Source organism: Triticum dicoccoides, chromosome 3B (genome assembly GCF_002162155.2).
Source record: "Triticum dicoccoides isolate Atlit2015 ecotype Zavitan chromosome 3B, WEW_v2.0, whole genome shotgun sequence".
NCBI lineage: Eukaryota > Viridiplantae > Streptophyta > Magnoliopsida > Poales > Poaceae > Triticum > Triticum dicoccoides.
In genome coordinates, this window is record NC_041385.1 from 64,000,221 (window position 1) to 64,017,757 (window position 17,537).

Below are 17,537 nucleotides of genomic sequence, written 5' to 3' on the forward strand. Positions count from 1 at the left end.
GGTTCTCATAGTCTGCATTCGTTTGCAGAATTCTTACAGCAACACATTAACTCTCCTGAAGCTAGTTCATGTCTGACCAGCAAGCGAAAGCCTTTGAAGCCTTTGAACATATTGAAACCATTTAGTTTGAAGTTCATGGCTGCAGAGAAATCAGTAAGGAAGGGTGGCAGACAACGTCGAGGAGGAACATCAAGAGATTTGCCTGATGACTTCGCAGAAATCTACAAAACAGATCCTGAAGAGGATTATAATCAGCGCAAGACCAGAATCCAATGGATTCGACGCTATTGGGCTGAACAATGGTTCAAGTACAAGTTCGTGACCCAGGAATATGCTGAGAAGAATGCTATCAAAAGTCCTTGGGGTGATATTCTCTATCGAGGCCTTCAACCCAAGAACAGAGCTGAAGCTATTGCACAGGGTTTCTATCCTTGTATGGTCCGAGGACCTCAGCCTGCAAATGCCGACCCAACATCATTGCTCTGGTGTCGTGACGCTAATCTCTTCAAGCGCAACTTCCTGTATGCCAAGGCATCGGCAAAGGAGAACAAGAAGTCATGGGGATTAGACTTCAATCCTGGTCCCTCTGCTCCCCGTGCTGATGGCACACGTGAAGCGGAAGAAAATAGAATCGGCCCTTTTTCAAACCTTGATGGCCTCATCTCTTACATCTTGGTACAAGGTGCCAAAGTGGATCATTCTAATAATGATGTTGATTCTGATGAAGTCCCAGCTCCTCCTCCAAGGCCGCAGAAGACAAAGAAAATTAAGGCTTCAACATCAGCTGCACCTCCAAAAGCTTCTCGTGTGAAGCCTCTGGCCACTGCACCTCCTGAAGACAGTGTGCAGTCTGAAGATCTTTCACGCATCTCCAAGAAGACGGAGAAGAAAAAGAAAATCATCAAGATCATGCTGCAAGAATATTGATCAGACATTGACTCCTGCTGCTATTCTGCGTGAAGAGCACATTGATCTGTCCAGTGATGACGATCTTGCAGATGATGCTCTTGAGCAACTGATCAAGAGCAAGGAAGAAGCAGAGATCTTCAATAATTTGCCTCTCTTTGATGTGGCAATCATCCATAACTTCATTGATGAGTGGTTTGACACACCAAATCTCGGCTTTGATGACTTGCAACTTCCCATTGGCCTCAGCGTCTCCTTCAATGGCGCTATTGCTTCTGAGCTAGCTATTGCTCAGCGCATCGTCGAACTGAAGCACGAGATTGACTATGAAAAGGCTCAGCTCAAGAAGCATGTAGCCACGCTCAACGTGCAAGATGTTAAAAATTTCAAGATCATGCTGCACGAGCTCAAAGAAGCCTTTCACAAGATGCGTGAAGAAGCTCGAGGCTCTAGAAAGTGCATGAAGAATCTGGCTGACAAGTGTGTGCTTGCCTACAATGAGGCTGAGAAGCGCAAGGCTCTTGGTCGTCCTGGCATCAACCCCAGGATGGCTGCAAAGAAGAAGAAGCTACCAACTGTCCAACCTGCACCTTCAAGGCAAGATGAACCTCGCATTATCTTCCCAAGCAGCATGACTGGATCAAAGCCAAAAGTCACATCAAACGCTTCAAAACAGAAGAAGACGAGGGCTGCAGAGGCTAAAGCCAGAAAAAGGAAAGCCTCAGAAGCCTCTGATGCTGCTCCCTCCAAGAAGAAGCGCAAGACCAAGAAAAGTCGGGCTGCTCCCACAGAGCCCCTTGTTGTTGAACCCATCTCAGTGGTTCGTCCTACATCTGCAAATCAAGAACTATGAATGACTGTTCATGAGCCTGCTTCCACAGAGGCTCCTGAAGCTGAAGAGATTCCAGCAGTTGATCCCATCATTGCTGAAGACATTGGTCACCATGACAATGTTGAAGATGATGAAGTTCTTCCTCAAATTGAATACAATGTGGTATCATCGCCTATTCTCACGAATAGCGAAATCATTAGCATTGGTCGTCCTCTGACGCCAATTGCTCAGGATGCATCATGGGTTGATCGCCCGCAACAACAAGACTGCCCCAGTGCTCCCCAACAACAACAAGCCAATTGTGCAAGTTGAAGAGGATGAGGACCTGCCTACTCCATCTCCCAAGGCATCGCATGTCCTACAAAGGCTTCGCAAAGGACCAAGGCCTCAAGTCCCTCTTCCGAGCGTTCCAGAAGGAGAAGTGCACCATCAACCTATTGCACGTCAAGTGTTTTCAGAAGCCACTCCTGCTGTGAATGTCTCCGTGTCTGAAGCACCAGCTACTGAAGACAACCGGGCTGCATCAGCAGATGACGAACATCAAGACGATCGTGTCCCTACTCCACGTATTCCTGAAGAAGTTGTTCATGAAGTGAACGTGTCTGTGCCTGACCCTCCAGCTCATCAAGTGGAGGTTGAAAACCTTGAGGCTACCACCACCAACACCAATGAAGCCAATGACATAGTCATCGCTGAAACTACTATGGAGCCTGTCCCCAGCACCGTACCAGAAGTCAATGCTGAAAATGCTCCTGAAGCTTCTGTTGTGCAGCCCGAAGCCACTGTTGCTGCCACTGCTCCTGTTCCGCCACCAAGGCCCTATACAATTGAGCAAGCATACAACCATCGTGAGCTAATCATAGTAAGATGGCCCGTTCTGGTCCCTCCGCCTAATGTCTCTGGTCCTCAGTTTGACTATCACATTGAGCATAGGCCTCAAGTCCAGAAGCCAAAGCCAAGACTGCCAAGGTTTCCAGGTACTGCCACATCTGTCGGGTCCTTCAATGCAAATGGCTTCAAAAGCCACAACACATTCTTTGACAGCTCAAAGAACCCCTACACAAAGCCAAGAATATCATCAGATCGTTTCTGGAGTCATCAGCAGCGAAGCTATTACTCCTGCATTATGTATGATCAAGGGCGCATTTTCCCTCATATGCGCCTCGACACTGAAGCCATTGCAGGACTGCCATGCTTAGAAGAAGCACTAGACTGCTTTCGTGATGCTGGTTTGCTTAGTTTTGTGATAGACAAAGAACATTGGAATGAAGAACTTTTGCTTCAATTCTATGCTACGCTCCATATTCGCGGATATAACAGAGATACAAAGACATGGGTTCTCGAGTGGATGACAGGAAATGTTCATCATGAAGCCAAAGCTCTTGACATCCTTGAGCTTATAGGTCTATCCACTCCCGAAGAGCTTTATGAACCTGGCTATCAAAACCACCGCAATGCACTGGAGAGCATCTTACATAAGCCTGAACCCAACATGAGCCAGATGTTGAGCATGATGAAGCCATTGCCTCATGACGCTGAATACCCAAAGGAGTTCTTTGTTGATGACCTTGAGTATCTGCCACGCACCATATATCACATCATCAGGCGGACTCTATGGCCTATCAAAGGACATTCATCAACTGTTAAACTTGAAGGAGCCATGAAGACATTGGTCTTTTACATCCTCAATGGCATCAGCTTCAATGCACAAGATTTCTTCATCAGGCAATTGGCTGCATCTAGATCTGACCTTTTTGGCCTGAAATTCTATGCTCCATGGGTCATGCGCCTCATAAAGCAACACTCTGCTGTCAACTATCAGCCCTCTGCTCGCAATCATGTGATCTTCCTACCAGAGGTTGATATCTCAGTTGAAGCCATATACCCTGAGCCTGCTAAGAAGCCTCTGTGTCTTCAAAATGCTGAACATCAAAGCTTCACTCAGCCTATAGAAGGAGTCCAAGCTGTCACGCGTGTCTATCCGATGGCTGGAAATACTCGTCTGCCTCATCGTGCGCCAACTGAAGCTACTGTGAGCACAATTGCTCAAAGGCCAAAGAAGCGCTCTCGGGTCCTCAATGACCGAGAACTTCTTGTGGCTTTGCATCAGAAACAGGATAAGCATCATTTCTGGCTCAAGCGTCAGATGCAAAGTCTCTTGGTGGATGTAAATCGCATTCGCAATCTTGCCACCAAGAATGCATTTTTCACTCACGAAACTTGTCGGCGATCATGGAAGAGTTTGACCCTGCTCAGTGTTGAAGCAGATCTTCAAGACGATGGCTTCACTGAGAGATTCAAGTTTGACTCCACTCCTCCATGGAATGCTGTCCTACGTAGAACTCCATCTCTTGAAGACTCTGACTCTTCCTCCGCGGCAACCGTGACTGCAAATGTGATCGATGATGAAGACGATGCTACTTCACCACCCCCTACTTCTGCACGCATCGACACTGCACCAAGTTCGTCTGCACCGCCAAACGACATCGACAACCCTGCTGCTTCAACTACTCCTCATGAGGACGAGTAGCTGCTCTATGTCTTCAAACCTTTTTGGTCATTACTGACAAAAGGGGGAGAAGCGTATGAGTATAAGTTTGATAGTCTTCAAGCGGGTTCATATGGGCGGTTGCTTTATATTTTGCCTAGTGTTTACAACTCTTGCTTTTGATACATTTCATTCTTTGAGTTGTAACACTTAAACTCGATGGTCGTCTGCTACTTATTTGCTCTTTCATGTGCGATGATAACTTCCGCACTTAGATCATTCTACAGACGTCCATTTTCCATTATGCATGTCATTCCTTAAGTTATATCGTTTCATGCATGATGAATTATCTTCATAAGTTGAAGAGGATCTCCACAGGTACTACCTGCCATGTGCATTTGCATTCCAAAAGCAAATCATCTATATGCACATCTTCAGGGGGATCCCTTGCCACTTATAAAGACAATACCCTTTCCTTTACAATTTCACGTACTTCTTTCCCGTTGAAAACTTCAACCAGTTTGTCATCAATCACCAAAAAGGGGGAGATTGTAAGTGCATCTAGTGCCACCCCTAGTTGGTTTTGGAGTATTAACGACAAAGTTGGTTGAGGGACTAATGCGTTTGTGCGAATTGCAGGATAACGCAGGTAGTGTCCCTCATTGATTTGGTTTACCTACCGGAGACGACCCCTAAAATTGTACGAAGACATTGAAGACAATGGTGGTATGTGAAGATATTCACATTGAAGACTACGACATGAGAAGACATTGAGCGAAGACTATGGAGCGTGAAGACTGTGTTGTTTCGTTGTTTCCTTTTCCTCTTTGTTGAGTCATAGGAACCACCGTACTGTTAAGTGGGGTCCAAGTGAACAAAGTTCGAGTGACTGAAGTGATGCTCAACCCAAATCCTATGTCTTCGAGCGAAGACAATGAGAGCAAATCTTATCCAGAGCTGGATGAGTCAGCTTTGCTTGTAGCCCAAGTAAAGTTGCCGTGTGTGTTTGAAATCTGACCGTTGGACCACGTGTCGGTTCCTTAGTGACCCAGGGTCATTTCGGACATATTAGGTCGGGTTGCCTTGTGGCTATAAATAGCCCACCCCCTACACCATAAATTGGTGGCTGCTCAGAGTTAGTTTACGGCTTTTGTCGTTTTGAGAGCAACCCACCTCGAAGCCTTTGAGAGAGAAATCCTTGTGAGGACAAAGCCCAAACACCCAGAGCCAAAGAGTGTTAGGCATCACTGAAGTCTTTCTGTTTGTGTGACCTGAAGAATTATTACACTTGAGGATTGTGTATCCTCCAGCCAGCTAGGCATCGCGTTCTGAGCATCCAAGAGTCATTGTGGATCGCCGGTGAACGAAGTCTGTGAAGGTTCGGAAGTCTACCTTGAAGACTTACCAGAGTGATTGGGTGAGGACTGTGTGTCCTTAGCTCAAGGGGAATAAGGTGAAGACGCGGTCTTCTGAGTTGAATCTCAGCCTCCCTAACCAGACGTACAGTTTTCACAGCAACTGGAACTGGTCCAAGAAATCTTGTGTCTTCAACAAGTGACTAGTTCTATCCCTTCCCTCCTTTACTTTGAGTTTGTCTTCGTGAAGTCATTGCTTATTTGTCTTATCTGTTTGACTTCATCGCTTGACTACTATCGTTGATTGGCTTCATACTATCTTTCATCCTGATCCTTACTACCCTACTGCTATTAGTCTTTGTACGTTCACATTATTGCATACTTGACTATGGCTTGCTCGTTGTAGTTTATCTTCCGCTGCATATCAATTAGGTCATTTCTATTGTTTGTCTTTGAAACTTCCACGTTTTGAACACTTTGATAAAAATCGCCTATTCACCCCCCCTCTAGTCGATAACTAGCACTTTCAACACCGACAGGAGCCCCCAGGCCTGGGCCACACGTAAGCGCAATCGCGTCATTGGGCTAGGCCCAAAAAACGGTGCGCGGGCAGGCGGGGTGGTTTTTACCATGGTAAGTTTCTTCGCGCGCTGCGCTTCCCATGCCTCCCGCACGTGGCTCGGTGTGGGGAGGTGTGCGTGACGTGGGCGGCATGCGTGGGGCTGAGCTCTGCGTGCATGTGTCACGTCTTAGTAAAAGGGGGCGGCCCGCGCCTTCCCCATAAATGGAGGGAGGCGTGGAGGCTCGGCCCGTTTACTGAATGGGGCCGGGGCGTGGTCTTCAAGGCGTCCACTCCCCATGATCACGGGGTTGGGAGAGGTCGCCTCGGTCCCGCATGTCTGCCACCTGGTTCTCACGCGTTCGGCATGGCGAACGGTGGAGGCGGGAAACCGGGCCGTCGCGGGCCGGGGCAGCGGGTTGGTCTCAGTTCCCTGTGCCTTCCGTGTCTTGATTGGCTGAGCGGGACGGCCGAGCCCCCACCCCGGCTCTTTTATAAAGAGCGGGGGGGATGGCGTCCCGCACTCTTCCATCTTCTCCTTCCTTCAGCTTCTGCCCCCCCCCCTCCTCCATCCGCCATGGAGAGAGGGAATCCTGGCTCTTCAACGGTGGCGGCGAGGGTCACCGCCCGACAACGCGTCCTCCCTTCTCCTTCACCTGCGGTGGCAGAGCCAGCCGCAAAGGGAAGGGGGAGGTGGCGAGGCCGCGGGCGAGGCCGTGGGCAAGGCCGAGGCACTCAGGGAAGAGGAGAACAGGGCGGCGCGCCGGTCTCGCCTCCGCCAGTAGTTCCTCCCCCCATGGAGGGCCATGTTGGGGATGACAATTGCGAGTTCTTCGTCAGGCTGCGCCGGCCGCCTCGCCATCGTCTTCGTCTCCCGACTCCATTCGCGAGCGAGATGGTGCTGGATCCGCCGGAGTCATTGCGGTTGCACATGAGGGGCTGTTGGATCAGCGGTACGCGAGCTCGCGTCGACTTTCCAGCCCTCACGTGATGTATATTGGTCGAGGATGGAAGACGTTCGCTCATATCCACCGCTTGACGGCGGGGCTCACCCTCCATTTCAAGCTGATGGAGGACGGCCTCCTCTCCGTCAAGGTCTTCGGGTGCTTCGGGACTCGGGAAAGGTGCTGCGTGGAGAGCTCTTCTGATAGCGAAGACTCCTCCTCAGGCGGGAGTGACGAGGAGGACAGCGGCAGCGACGACAAGGGTAGCAGGCGGCAGGATGACGGGTCCGACTAGGCGTCGGGCGCCGCTCCGTGCGGCACCGGCGATCCCATCATCCGTGTCGCCGGCTTCCTGAACTTCTCGGGGTCGTCTCCTTGGGCGGCGGGCGTTGGGAGGCTGCGGAAGAGGAAGAGGGCGGGCGGCAAGGCCGTCAAATCGGAGTACGCGGGCACCGACACCTTCGACTCATGCTGACGTCCTGCCGCCTCATCTTCGAGCTCTGCTTCCGGCGCCGCCATCACCATCCAGCCTTCAGACGGTCACCGAGATGTTCTCTTGGTGCCTCCTGCCACCCGTAGCTCTCCTAGGCGCCTATTTTGTCCTTTTCGCCTCCTTGACCTACCTCCTGAGGAGAGGGACAAGAAAGGGGTTACGGGCACCTTATCTATTTTTAGTTTGTAAGCCTTTAGGCCTTAGCTGAATTCAAAACTTGTAATCCCACCATTCATGTTTTTCATTCCCCATGGGCTGTACCTGAGTGGAATGTTTTTAATGAAAAAGGGCTGCTTGTCGGGTTATTTGTTTGCGGGTAGAACCCACGACAAGGAGTAAATCCTTGATATCCCAAGATAAACATTTCTTTGCCCGGCAACAGGCCCCGCTGTCTTCCCACTTCGCTCGATCTTCCTCACACTTTCAGCGGAGGTAGGGATGAGGTGGGTTCAGGATCCTCGTTTCATCCTTTTGCTGCCGCGACTACAACCAAACCTGGCCCTAGGAACAAGCCCTAGGGCCAAGAGTTTTAGGGGAGCACGGTAGCTTTGGGAAAAAGCGAGGTTTCACATACCTCAGTCCATAAGGGAATGCATGATAAGAGATGAAGAACTTATCTGAAGCTGTAGCCCCCGACAACTCTGGTTTGCCGTGGGTGAATCTTTGTACTTGCAGCCCCCTGCAATACTGGCTTGCCGGGGTCTAGATGCCGGTCTGTCCCTTTTTTCTTTTTCGTCCTCAAGTGATCCGGAAAGGATATCTATGAGTCCTGCGAACCAAAGAAGACAAAAGAATGGCAACGAGACGCACACTCGACCTCTAAGCTAGGGGTTAGTCGCCGCTAAGCACTATCAACCCTAACCAAGGACGAGACTTGACCTAGCATGCATGCTATAAGTTAGGGCGCCAGCGCTTCATTTATTTATGCTCAGGGTCTGCGCCTGGCTTTGTACAAAGGGTTACACGCATCATCGGCAATGCTCGTACAAAAGGTGGCTTGTCGGGGGGGCCGGCAAGCCGCGCCTCACAGGTAAAACTTGCGAAGATGCTCGATGTTCTAGGAGTTACTCACCGGAACAGCATCTTCGGTCTCCAGGCGGACTGCGCCGGGCCTGGTGACTCGCATTACCCGGTAAGGGCCTTCCCACTTTGGCGTCAACTTGTTGGAATTCTTGGCCGATTGAACGCGCCGAAGGACAAGGTCGCCTTCCTCAAGGCTTCGGGCATGAACCTTGCGGCTATGGTAGTGGCGCAAGGCTTGCTGGTAGCATGCTGCTCTCACAGCCGCCCGAAGACGATCTTCCTCAAGGAGCACCGCGTCATCTTGCCACAGTTGCTCTTGCTCAAGCTCGTCATAAGCGAGCACTCGAGGTGACCCGTATATGAGTTCAGTGGGGAGAACTGCTTCTGCCCCGTATACCAGGGCAAAAGGTGTCTAGTCGGTGGCTCGATTTGGTGTCGTCCTGATCGACCAAAGGACCGCCGGCAATTCATCAATCCAGCGCCTTCCACTCTTGCGCAGCCTATCAAAGGTCTTGGTCCTTAAGCCTCGCAGTACTTCAGCATTTGCCCTTTCAGCTTGACCATTGCTTCGCGGGTGAGCAACAGAAGCGAAATAGACTTTGCTGCCGAGGTCTTGGGTATATTGCATGAAGGTGCGGCTTGTGAACTGTGTGCCGTTGTCGGTGATAACCCTGTTGGGTACGCCAAAACGGCACACTAGTCCCTTGAAGAACTTGACGGCTGACTGAGCTGTGACCTTCCTCACTGCCTCCACCTCTAGACACTTTGTGAAGTTGTCAATTGCACGTACAAGTACTCAAAGCCCCCGACAGCGCGGGGAAAGGGGCCCACTATGTCGAGCCCCCAGACCGAGAAGGGCCAGGAGAGAGGAATGGTTTGAAGGGCTTGAGCTGGCTGATGAAGCTTCTTTGAATGGAACTGACACGCTTCACACCTGGTGACTAGTGTCGTTGCATCTTGGAGGGCGGTGGGCCAGAAGAAGCCTTGCTAGAATGCCTTGCCGGCAAGGGCCTTGACCCAATGTGGGTTCCACATATGCCTCCGTGTATCTCCGCCAACAGCTCCAGTCCTTCCTCTCGAGGGATACACTTCAATTTCACACCGTTCGGCCTCTTTCTGTACAGGACGTCATCGACAAACTGGTACATGGTAGAGCAACGGGCTACTTTCTCCGCTTCTTCCTGCTCCTCAGGAAGTTCCCCTGTTTGGAGGAATCGGGCGGTATGTTGTGCCCATGCTGGAGCCTGGGGCTCGACGGCGAGGGCTAAAGGCATTTCCTCTGCCATAGGAGCGTCTGTCTTGACGGCGAAAGCTTGACACTCCGCCGGAGCCAGTCGTCCCATGGCGGGCTCAGTATCCTCGGCAACATCCTTGCCGGTGGCTCCGGGGAGCTCGGCGGGAAAGTACTTGCCGGGCCCTGATTTCCTCCTCTTATTCTGCTCTGTTGATGGATCAACGGATGGCTGAGTTAGCTGAAGCACAAAGGTACCTGGTTCCACAGGTAGCTTGAGGGCAGCGCGTTTCGACAGGTAATCGGTGATATCATTCTCCGCTCGGGGAACGTGTTCAGCCTGTATACTGTAGAAATGCTCTTCCAGCTTTCTCACTTCATCGACGTAGGCCTTCATCAACAGGCTCTGGTAATCCTTGTTGACTTGCTTGACGACAAGCTGCGAGTCCCCCCTGACGATGAGTTTCTTGATTCCGAGGTCCGCCGCGATCCTAAGACCGGCAAGCAGCCCTTCGTACTCTGTCGTATTGTTGGTTGACACCTCCCTGGGGAAGTGCATCTGGATCACGTACTTGAGGTGCTCTCCGGTGGGCGCGACAAGCAGTACGCCAGCCCCGGCGCCTTGTAGGGAGAAAGCCCCATCAAAGTACTTGGTCCAATCACAACTTGCTTCCTTGCCGGGAAGGGCAGTCTCTTGGGCTTCTTCGTCAGGCGTTGCGGTCCATTCTGCAATGAACTCTGCTAGAACTCCGCTCTGAATCGTCGAAGTGCTTTCAAACTTGAGGCCAAAGCTGGACAGCTCCAGTGCCCATTCCACAATTCTTCCCGTTGCATCCGGATTGTGCACTATCCGTTGCAGAGGGAAGCGAGTGACGATAGTGATCTCGTGTGCCTGGAAGTAGTGACGCAGCTTCCTCGAGGCCATAAGAAGGCCGAAGAGCAGTTTCTGCATGCCGGAGTACCTTGACCTAGCCCCCTGCAGGAGGGAACTAACAAAGTACACCGGGTGCTGCATCATTTTCTTCTTCGGTGGCACTTCGACTGGCTGTGTCGTCTCTGCGTTGGTGGTGTCGGGCTCTGCCGCTGCCATCTCCTCATCGTCAACCTCTCTCTGTTCCACTAGTGCGGCGCTGACCACCTGGTCAGTTGCCGCCAGGTATAGCAGCAACGGCTCCTGTGGCCTAGGCGCAACTAGCACTGGCGCGGAGGAGAGGTACTTCTTCAAACCTTGCAATGCCGCTTCGGCTTATGGCGTCCACTCCATCGGGCCCGCCTTTTTCAGGATCTTGAAAAATGGAAGGGCGCGCTCGGCAGACTTGGAAATGAACCTGCCCATGGCAGCGACGCAACCAGCAAGCCGACGCACATCCTTGATCCGCTTGGGTGCTTCAATCTGCTTTATAGCTCTGATTTTGTCCGGATTGGCCTCTACCCACGTTGTGACACCAAGAACCCGAGAAGCTTGCCGGACGGGACGCCAAAGACGCACTTCTTAGGGTTCAGTTTGAGATTGATCTTGCGCAGGTTTGCAAATGTTTCTTGCAAATCTGGTACGAGGGTTGCCGTGTCCTTGGTTTTGACCACTATGTCATCCATATAAGCTTCCATATTTCTATGGAGCTGGGGTTCAAAACCAATCTGGACCGCCCTTGCAAATGTCGAACCAGCACTCTTCAACCCTAAAGGCATCCGTATGAAACAATGCGTACCACATGGGGTTATGAATGCTGTTTTCTCTTCGTCTTCTCTTGTCATGAAGATCTGGTGGTAGCCGGAGTAGGCGTCGAGGAATGACAGCAGATCACACCAAGCCGTGGAGTCAACAATCTGGTCGATGCGCAGCAACGGGAAGGGGTCTTTAGGGCAAGCCTTATTGATATTTGTGTAATCAATACACAGTGTCCACTTCCCATTTGCCATGCGCACCACGATCGGATTGGCCAACCACGTTGGATGGAGCACTCCTCTTACCAAACCCGCTGCTTCCAGTTTCCGGATCTCTTCTGTGATGAACTCTTGTCGTTCCAGAGCTTGCTTTCTGACCTTCTGCTTGACGGGCCGCGCATGAGGGCAGACAGCAAGGTGGTACTCAATCACCTTCCTAGGAACACCGGGGATGTCGGAAGCTTGCCATGCAAACACATCGACATTCGCCCACAGGAAGGTGACGAGCGCGTCTTCCTATTTGTCGTCAAGGGTGGAGCTTATGGTAAAAGCTCCTCACGTGCCGTCCTCATTGACAGAAACCTTCTTGGTTACCGGCGGTATGGCCCTGGGCTTCTTGTTTCCGCCGGTGGAGCTCTCTGGCACGTCCTCGACAGCAGCGCTACACTCCGAAGAGGTGCGCTTGCCGGAGTGGGTGTCCGAGGTCTCACCGGTCTTCTTCTTCTTCTTTCCCGGGGTCCCAGCGGCGGGAGCAAGTGCCCTAGCGGCGGCAACTGCTGCAACTGCTTGTTGGTATAGTTGGTCAGCACAAATCAGCGCATCTTTCTTGTCAGAGGGGATGGTGATGATCGTCACAGGTCCTGGCATCTTCAGGGTGTTGTAGGCGTAGTGTGACGCCGCCATGAACTTGGCCAGCGCTGGGCGGCCAAGGATCCCATTGTAGGGCAAGGGGATCTTGGCAACATCGAACACGATCCTCTCCTCCTGAAGTTTAGGTCGCTTCCAAAAGTCATGGGCAGTGTGACCTTTACCTTGGGTTGGCTTCTTCCCGGGTTGACCCCCTGAAACGTGCCCGTCTGTTCGAGGTCTCCATCAGGAATTTGCAGTTTCTCGATCACGGCAGGCGAGATCAAGTTCAGACCGGCCCCGCCATCGACTAGCATCTTCGTCACCTTGAGGTTGCGTATTGTTGGTGAAACCAACAATGGCAAGCACCCGACCCCAGTAGTGCGATCAGGGTGGTCCTCAGTGTAAAAAATGATAGGTGTGCTGGACCACTTCAGCGGCCGTTGGGCATCAAACGACGGCTCTGCCGTTGTAATCTCTCACGCCCACTGTTTAAGCCGGCGGTGAGAAGTATGCAGCGAGGCACCGCCATCGATGCACATGGCCTCTGTAGCTTTCTGAAACTCTTGGTCACCGGATTCGTCGTCCTCTTCGTGATCGTCGTCTTCTGGCTTTCTGTCATGGCCCCGGGCGGGCCTCTCTTGTTGCTTATCCTTGCCGCGACGGCCCTCCTGGCCGTCACGCTTCTTGCCGGACCCCTCAGCACCGTCTGGGCCCTTCTCCTTGTCCTGCCTCTCATATTCAGCCCTCTGCTTCTCAGCGAGGAGCTCAACCTGTCGGCAGTCCTGGAGAGCATGGCCTTTGGTGCGATGGATCTTGCAGTATCTCTTGTCGGAGTTCCCTCGCTTCTCGGCAGCCGCCAAGGCCCGGCAGGCGACACATCCGGCAACCTCCTTGCCGGGGTCATCTGCCTTGGTTTTCTTGGTGGAGCCGGCGTCATCAGATCCTTCGATGGCAAGCACGGCTTTTCCTTTGCGCTTCCTGTTGCGGCGCCGGCCTTTCTTCACCGGGGCGGCAATATCCTCATCTGAGGAGTCGGTTTCCACGCCGGCATCTTCGCCGGGGTGCTTCCTTCCCTCTTCAGCTCGGGCACATTTGTCAGCAAGAACATAGAGTTCTGCTACATCTCTCACCTTGTTCATTGCCAGCTCTTCATGCATCTTGCGGTTACGCACGTTCTGATGGAACGCGCTGATGATGGCGGTAGGGTGAACATCAGGGATATTGTACTGTACCCGGCTGAACCTCTGTATATACTTGTGAAGACTCTCGCCTCCCTTCTGGGGGATGACGTGCAGGTCGCTTGCTTGGCCATGGGCTTGGTGGCCTCCAGTAAAGGCGCCTACGAACTCATGGCACAAATCCGACCAGGAGGAAATAGAGTCTACCGGCAAGTGCATCAACCATGACATGGCATTAGGTTTAAGAGCCAACGGAAAGTAATTCGCAAGCACCTTATCGTCGCGGGCTCCGGCAGCTTGCATCGTGATGGTGTAGACGCTGAGAAACTCGGACGGGTGGGTCTTGCCATTGTACTTTTCGCCCACGTCGGGGTTGAAGGTGCGGTGAGTGGGCCACTGGAACTGCCGCAGCTCATGGGTAAAAGCCGGACAGCCTACCTCATAAGGTAGGCCTCCAGGGCTCCCCGGTGCCGAGTGGCTCACAGCAGGCCCTGCTCGCCTGTCTGATTGGTGGCGCGCTCCGCGCCGGCGCTCGATAGTGGTTCGAGCGTCTTCATGTTCTCATTCCCGAAGAACTTGGCGCTGGTCACAGTGGGCCCACGGGTCAGATGACGCTACGGAGATCTCGTCGCCCGTAACGTTGCGACGGGCTGGCGCCCGCGGTACCGGGCGAGGAGGAGGCGAGTGCACCGTGGTCGCGGCGCCGCCAGCTCTCCTGCCACTGGTGCGTGGGATTCCATCAGAGCGTCAACCTGGGGGCTCCACCAGACTTGGTTCGTCTTTGTTGGCCACCGCAACAAGGCTTCGGATAGTGGCTCTCCATTCGTCGAGTTTCCCCGTGGTGGGAGGGAAATCGAGGAGCAACTGCGCGCGCGTGAGGGCTTCTGCTGGCGTTGGTGGCAGCGAAACCTGCACGGATCGCGACGTGCTTCGACTTCTGACCATGTCAGAAGGAGCTCCATCACGACCCCGCGGTCGCATGCCATCTTCACCAGTGCCTCGGCGAGCGGGCAGGTCTTCTAAATCCTGGGAGTGGCGCTCGGGGCTCTCTCCGCGGCAATGCCCGGGGTCCATGGCGTGATTACGCCATTCATCGCACGCCCCTTGAGAGGAGCGCGCCATCGGCGCCGGCATGGGAGTCTTGGAAGCCCTCGCGTCGCCTTCGGGCGGGGTGGCAGCGATCCTGGAAGGCCCCGCGCCACTCGCAGAGGGCCTGGCTCCGTCTTTGGATTTGGCGGCGTGCGGCCCATTACGAGGCGCACGAACATCGCCGCCTCCCAAACTTCAGCTGCTGGGACGGTGTTGGTGTTCACGAACGGCGCCCCGGGTCCTTTTCTGTGACCGGTCCGCTGCTCGCCCGCGTCGGGACGGGATGTCCGCCTTCCGACGGGCCAACCGCCACCGTCATCTTCTTCTTGGGCGCCATGACGATGAAGAAGCGTCGAACTAACTGCTAGAGCCGATTCTCACAACTGCGCCCCCTACCTGGCGCGCCAAAGATGTCGGTGCGAGGACGACACCTATGGGATCACAAGAATCCCTACTACGGTTGCGGGGCGCGGGGTCGTGAGATGGGCGGATCAAACAGATAGCACACGGGTTCTTTGTCCAGGTTCGGGCCGCGAGGATGCGTAAAACCCTACTCCTGCTTTGGTGGTTTGTTTATCTGTGTTCTTGGGCTAGCAATGGGGCGTGAGGAGCTCCAAAAAGCCGAATCCCCCTCCTGGTCGCCTTGGGCCTCCTTTTATAGGAAAAGGGGTCGCCACAGTGGCACACAGGAGGTGGAAAGGATAAAGTGATACGAGTTTATCCCTCACATTACATGACAAGGAGCATTTAATGCGTCTTGCTTAGGTGTCCTTGCTTTATCGGGGACGGGGGAGAGCCCAGTCTCGTCCGTCGCCGCTCCCTTCCGTATTGACACGCGCCCTGGCCAGCGGTGCCCGTGGTGCCATGTAGGCAGGTAGGCAGCTGAGGTGGCGCAGTGGTGGGTCTCCACGAAGATCCGCTTGCCGCCACGCAGGTGCCTGCCCAACTGGTTGGGTCGGCAGCTGCATGCGAACGGTGGTGGAGGTTTGGATTGGCATGGGCCTGATGGTGGCCCTACGGGTGTTCTTCGCAAGGGCCTCGCCGTAGCCCCGGCAAGAGTCTTGCCGGGGCCCCGGCAAGGGTCTTATCGTGGCGCCTGCTATCATCCCCGGCAAGGCTCTTGCCGGGGGCCTTGTGGTCCTCCTTGGCTGGGATCCCGCCAAGGGCCGTCATCTTCTATAGTGTGTATCTGATCTTGAATGTTTTCACAAAGATCTGCATGCCACCACGGGGATGTTTCCCGAATCCTTGCCCCATGGGGGCAGTGGACTCAAGGGTGATTCATTCCGTAGGTGTGGGGCTAGCTGCCACGGCAGGGGTCTTGCTGGGTTTGCTAAAACCGCCCCCCGGGGGAGACCGCTTCGTCCCCTTTGCTCTTTGTGGTCTTGGTCTTGGCGTCGTTCTACTCCTTTCGAGCTTCGGCCTTACCTTGGCTCACCTCCCTCGCCTTGCTCGGTGTGGTGGTGTCCGTGGCTCAGACTGCCCGTGCATAGTTATAGGGGTACAAAAAGTGCACCCCTCTTTTTGTACACCGACATGTTTCTTCGAAATACTGAAATAGGCAAAAAAAAACAGCAATTCTGGGCTGGGCCTCCGGTTAATAGGTTAGTCCCAAAAATAATATATAAGTGGAAAATAGAGCCCAATATAGTCCAAAACACTAGATAAAGTAGCATGGAGCAATCAAAAATTAAAGATACGTTGGAGATGTATCACACGCCGAGGCTCCAATGAAGGTGGTGGGTGGTTGTGGAGCCGTGATGAGGCTCCTTCTAACGTGGTTAGGGGTCAAAGCGCATCGCGGTCCACCCAACTCTCGCCGCCACCCACGCCAGCAGAAGCCCTGGCACGCGCGCAGCTCCTCCTTGACTTTCCCCCCACGGCGGAAAAGCTTGATGAATGGAGGGCCACCGTCCGGAGCCTCGTCGGCGTCGCCAACAACGACGAGCTGCGACCGGCGAAACCCGTGGGCCATCGCTCCGTCGTGCCATCCCCTGCTAGCAGGGGCCGAGCAGAAGGCGATGCAGCTACGATGTATTCCCCTCCTCAGCACCGGCCGCCGCGGGCGACGACCCATCGTGATGATGCTCATGATGATGTCTCCATCGCGTCGTCCGACCCGCGAACCAACCGCGATCAGCGCCAGGTCCTTCGGGGGTGGGCTCATGAGGACGCTTGAACCACCATCAAGTGCTAACGCGACGCGCGCCACCAGCCGGACACGCGGGCAAGGCCCACTATGGATCACCCGGCGCCGGGGGGGCTACGGTGGCCTACCCTACGAGGTGGGCTGTCGGGCTTTCACCCGTGAGCTGCGGCGGTTCCAGTGGCCCTCCCACCGTACTTTCAAGCCTGACGTTGGCGAGAAGTACAACGGCAAGACTCACCCGTCGGAATTCCTCAGCATCTACACCATCGCGATGCAAGCTGCTGGGGCCCGCGATGATAAGGTGCTTGCCAATTACTTCCCGTTCGCACTCAAGCCTAATGTCATGTCATGGTTGATGCACTTGCCGATGGATTCCATATCTTCTTGGGCGGATCTGTGCCATGAGTTTGTTGGCGCCTTTACCGAAGGTCACCAGGCTCATGGCCAGGCGAGTGATTTACACATCATCCCCCAGAAGGAAGGAGAAAACCTGCGCAAGTACATCCAGAGGTTCAGCCGGGTGCAGTACAACATCCCCGATGCTCATCCCGCCTTCGTGATCAGTGCGTTCCACCAGAACGTGCGCAATCGCAAGATGCGTGAAGAGCTGGCAATGAACAAGGTTAAGGATGTGGCCGAGCTCTATGTTCTGGCCGACCGATGCGCTCGTGCTGAAGAGGGAAGGAAGTACCCCGGCGAAGATGACGGCGCGGAAACCGATTCCACCGGTGATACCGCCACCCCAGCAAAGAAGGGCCGGCACCATAACAGGAAAC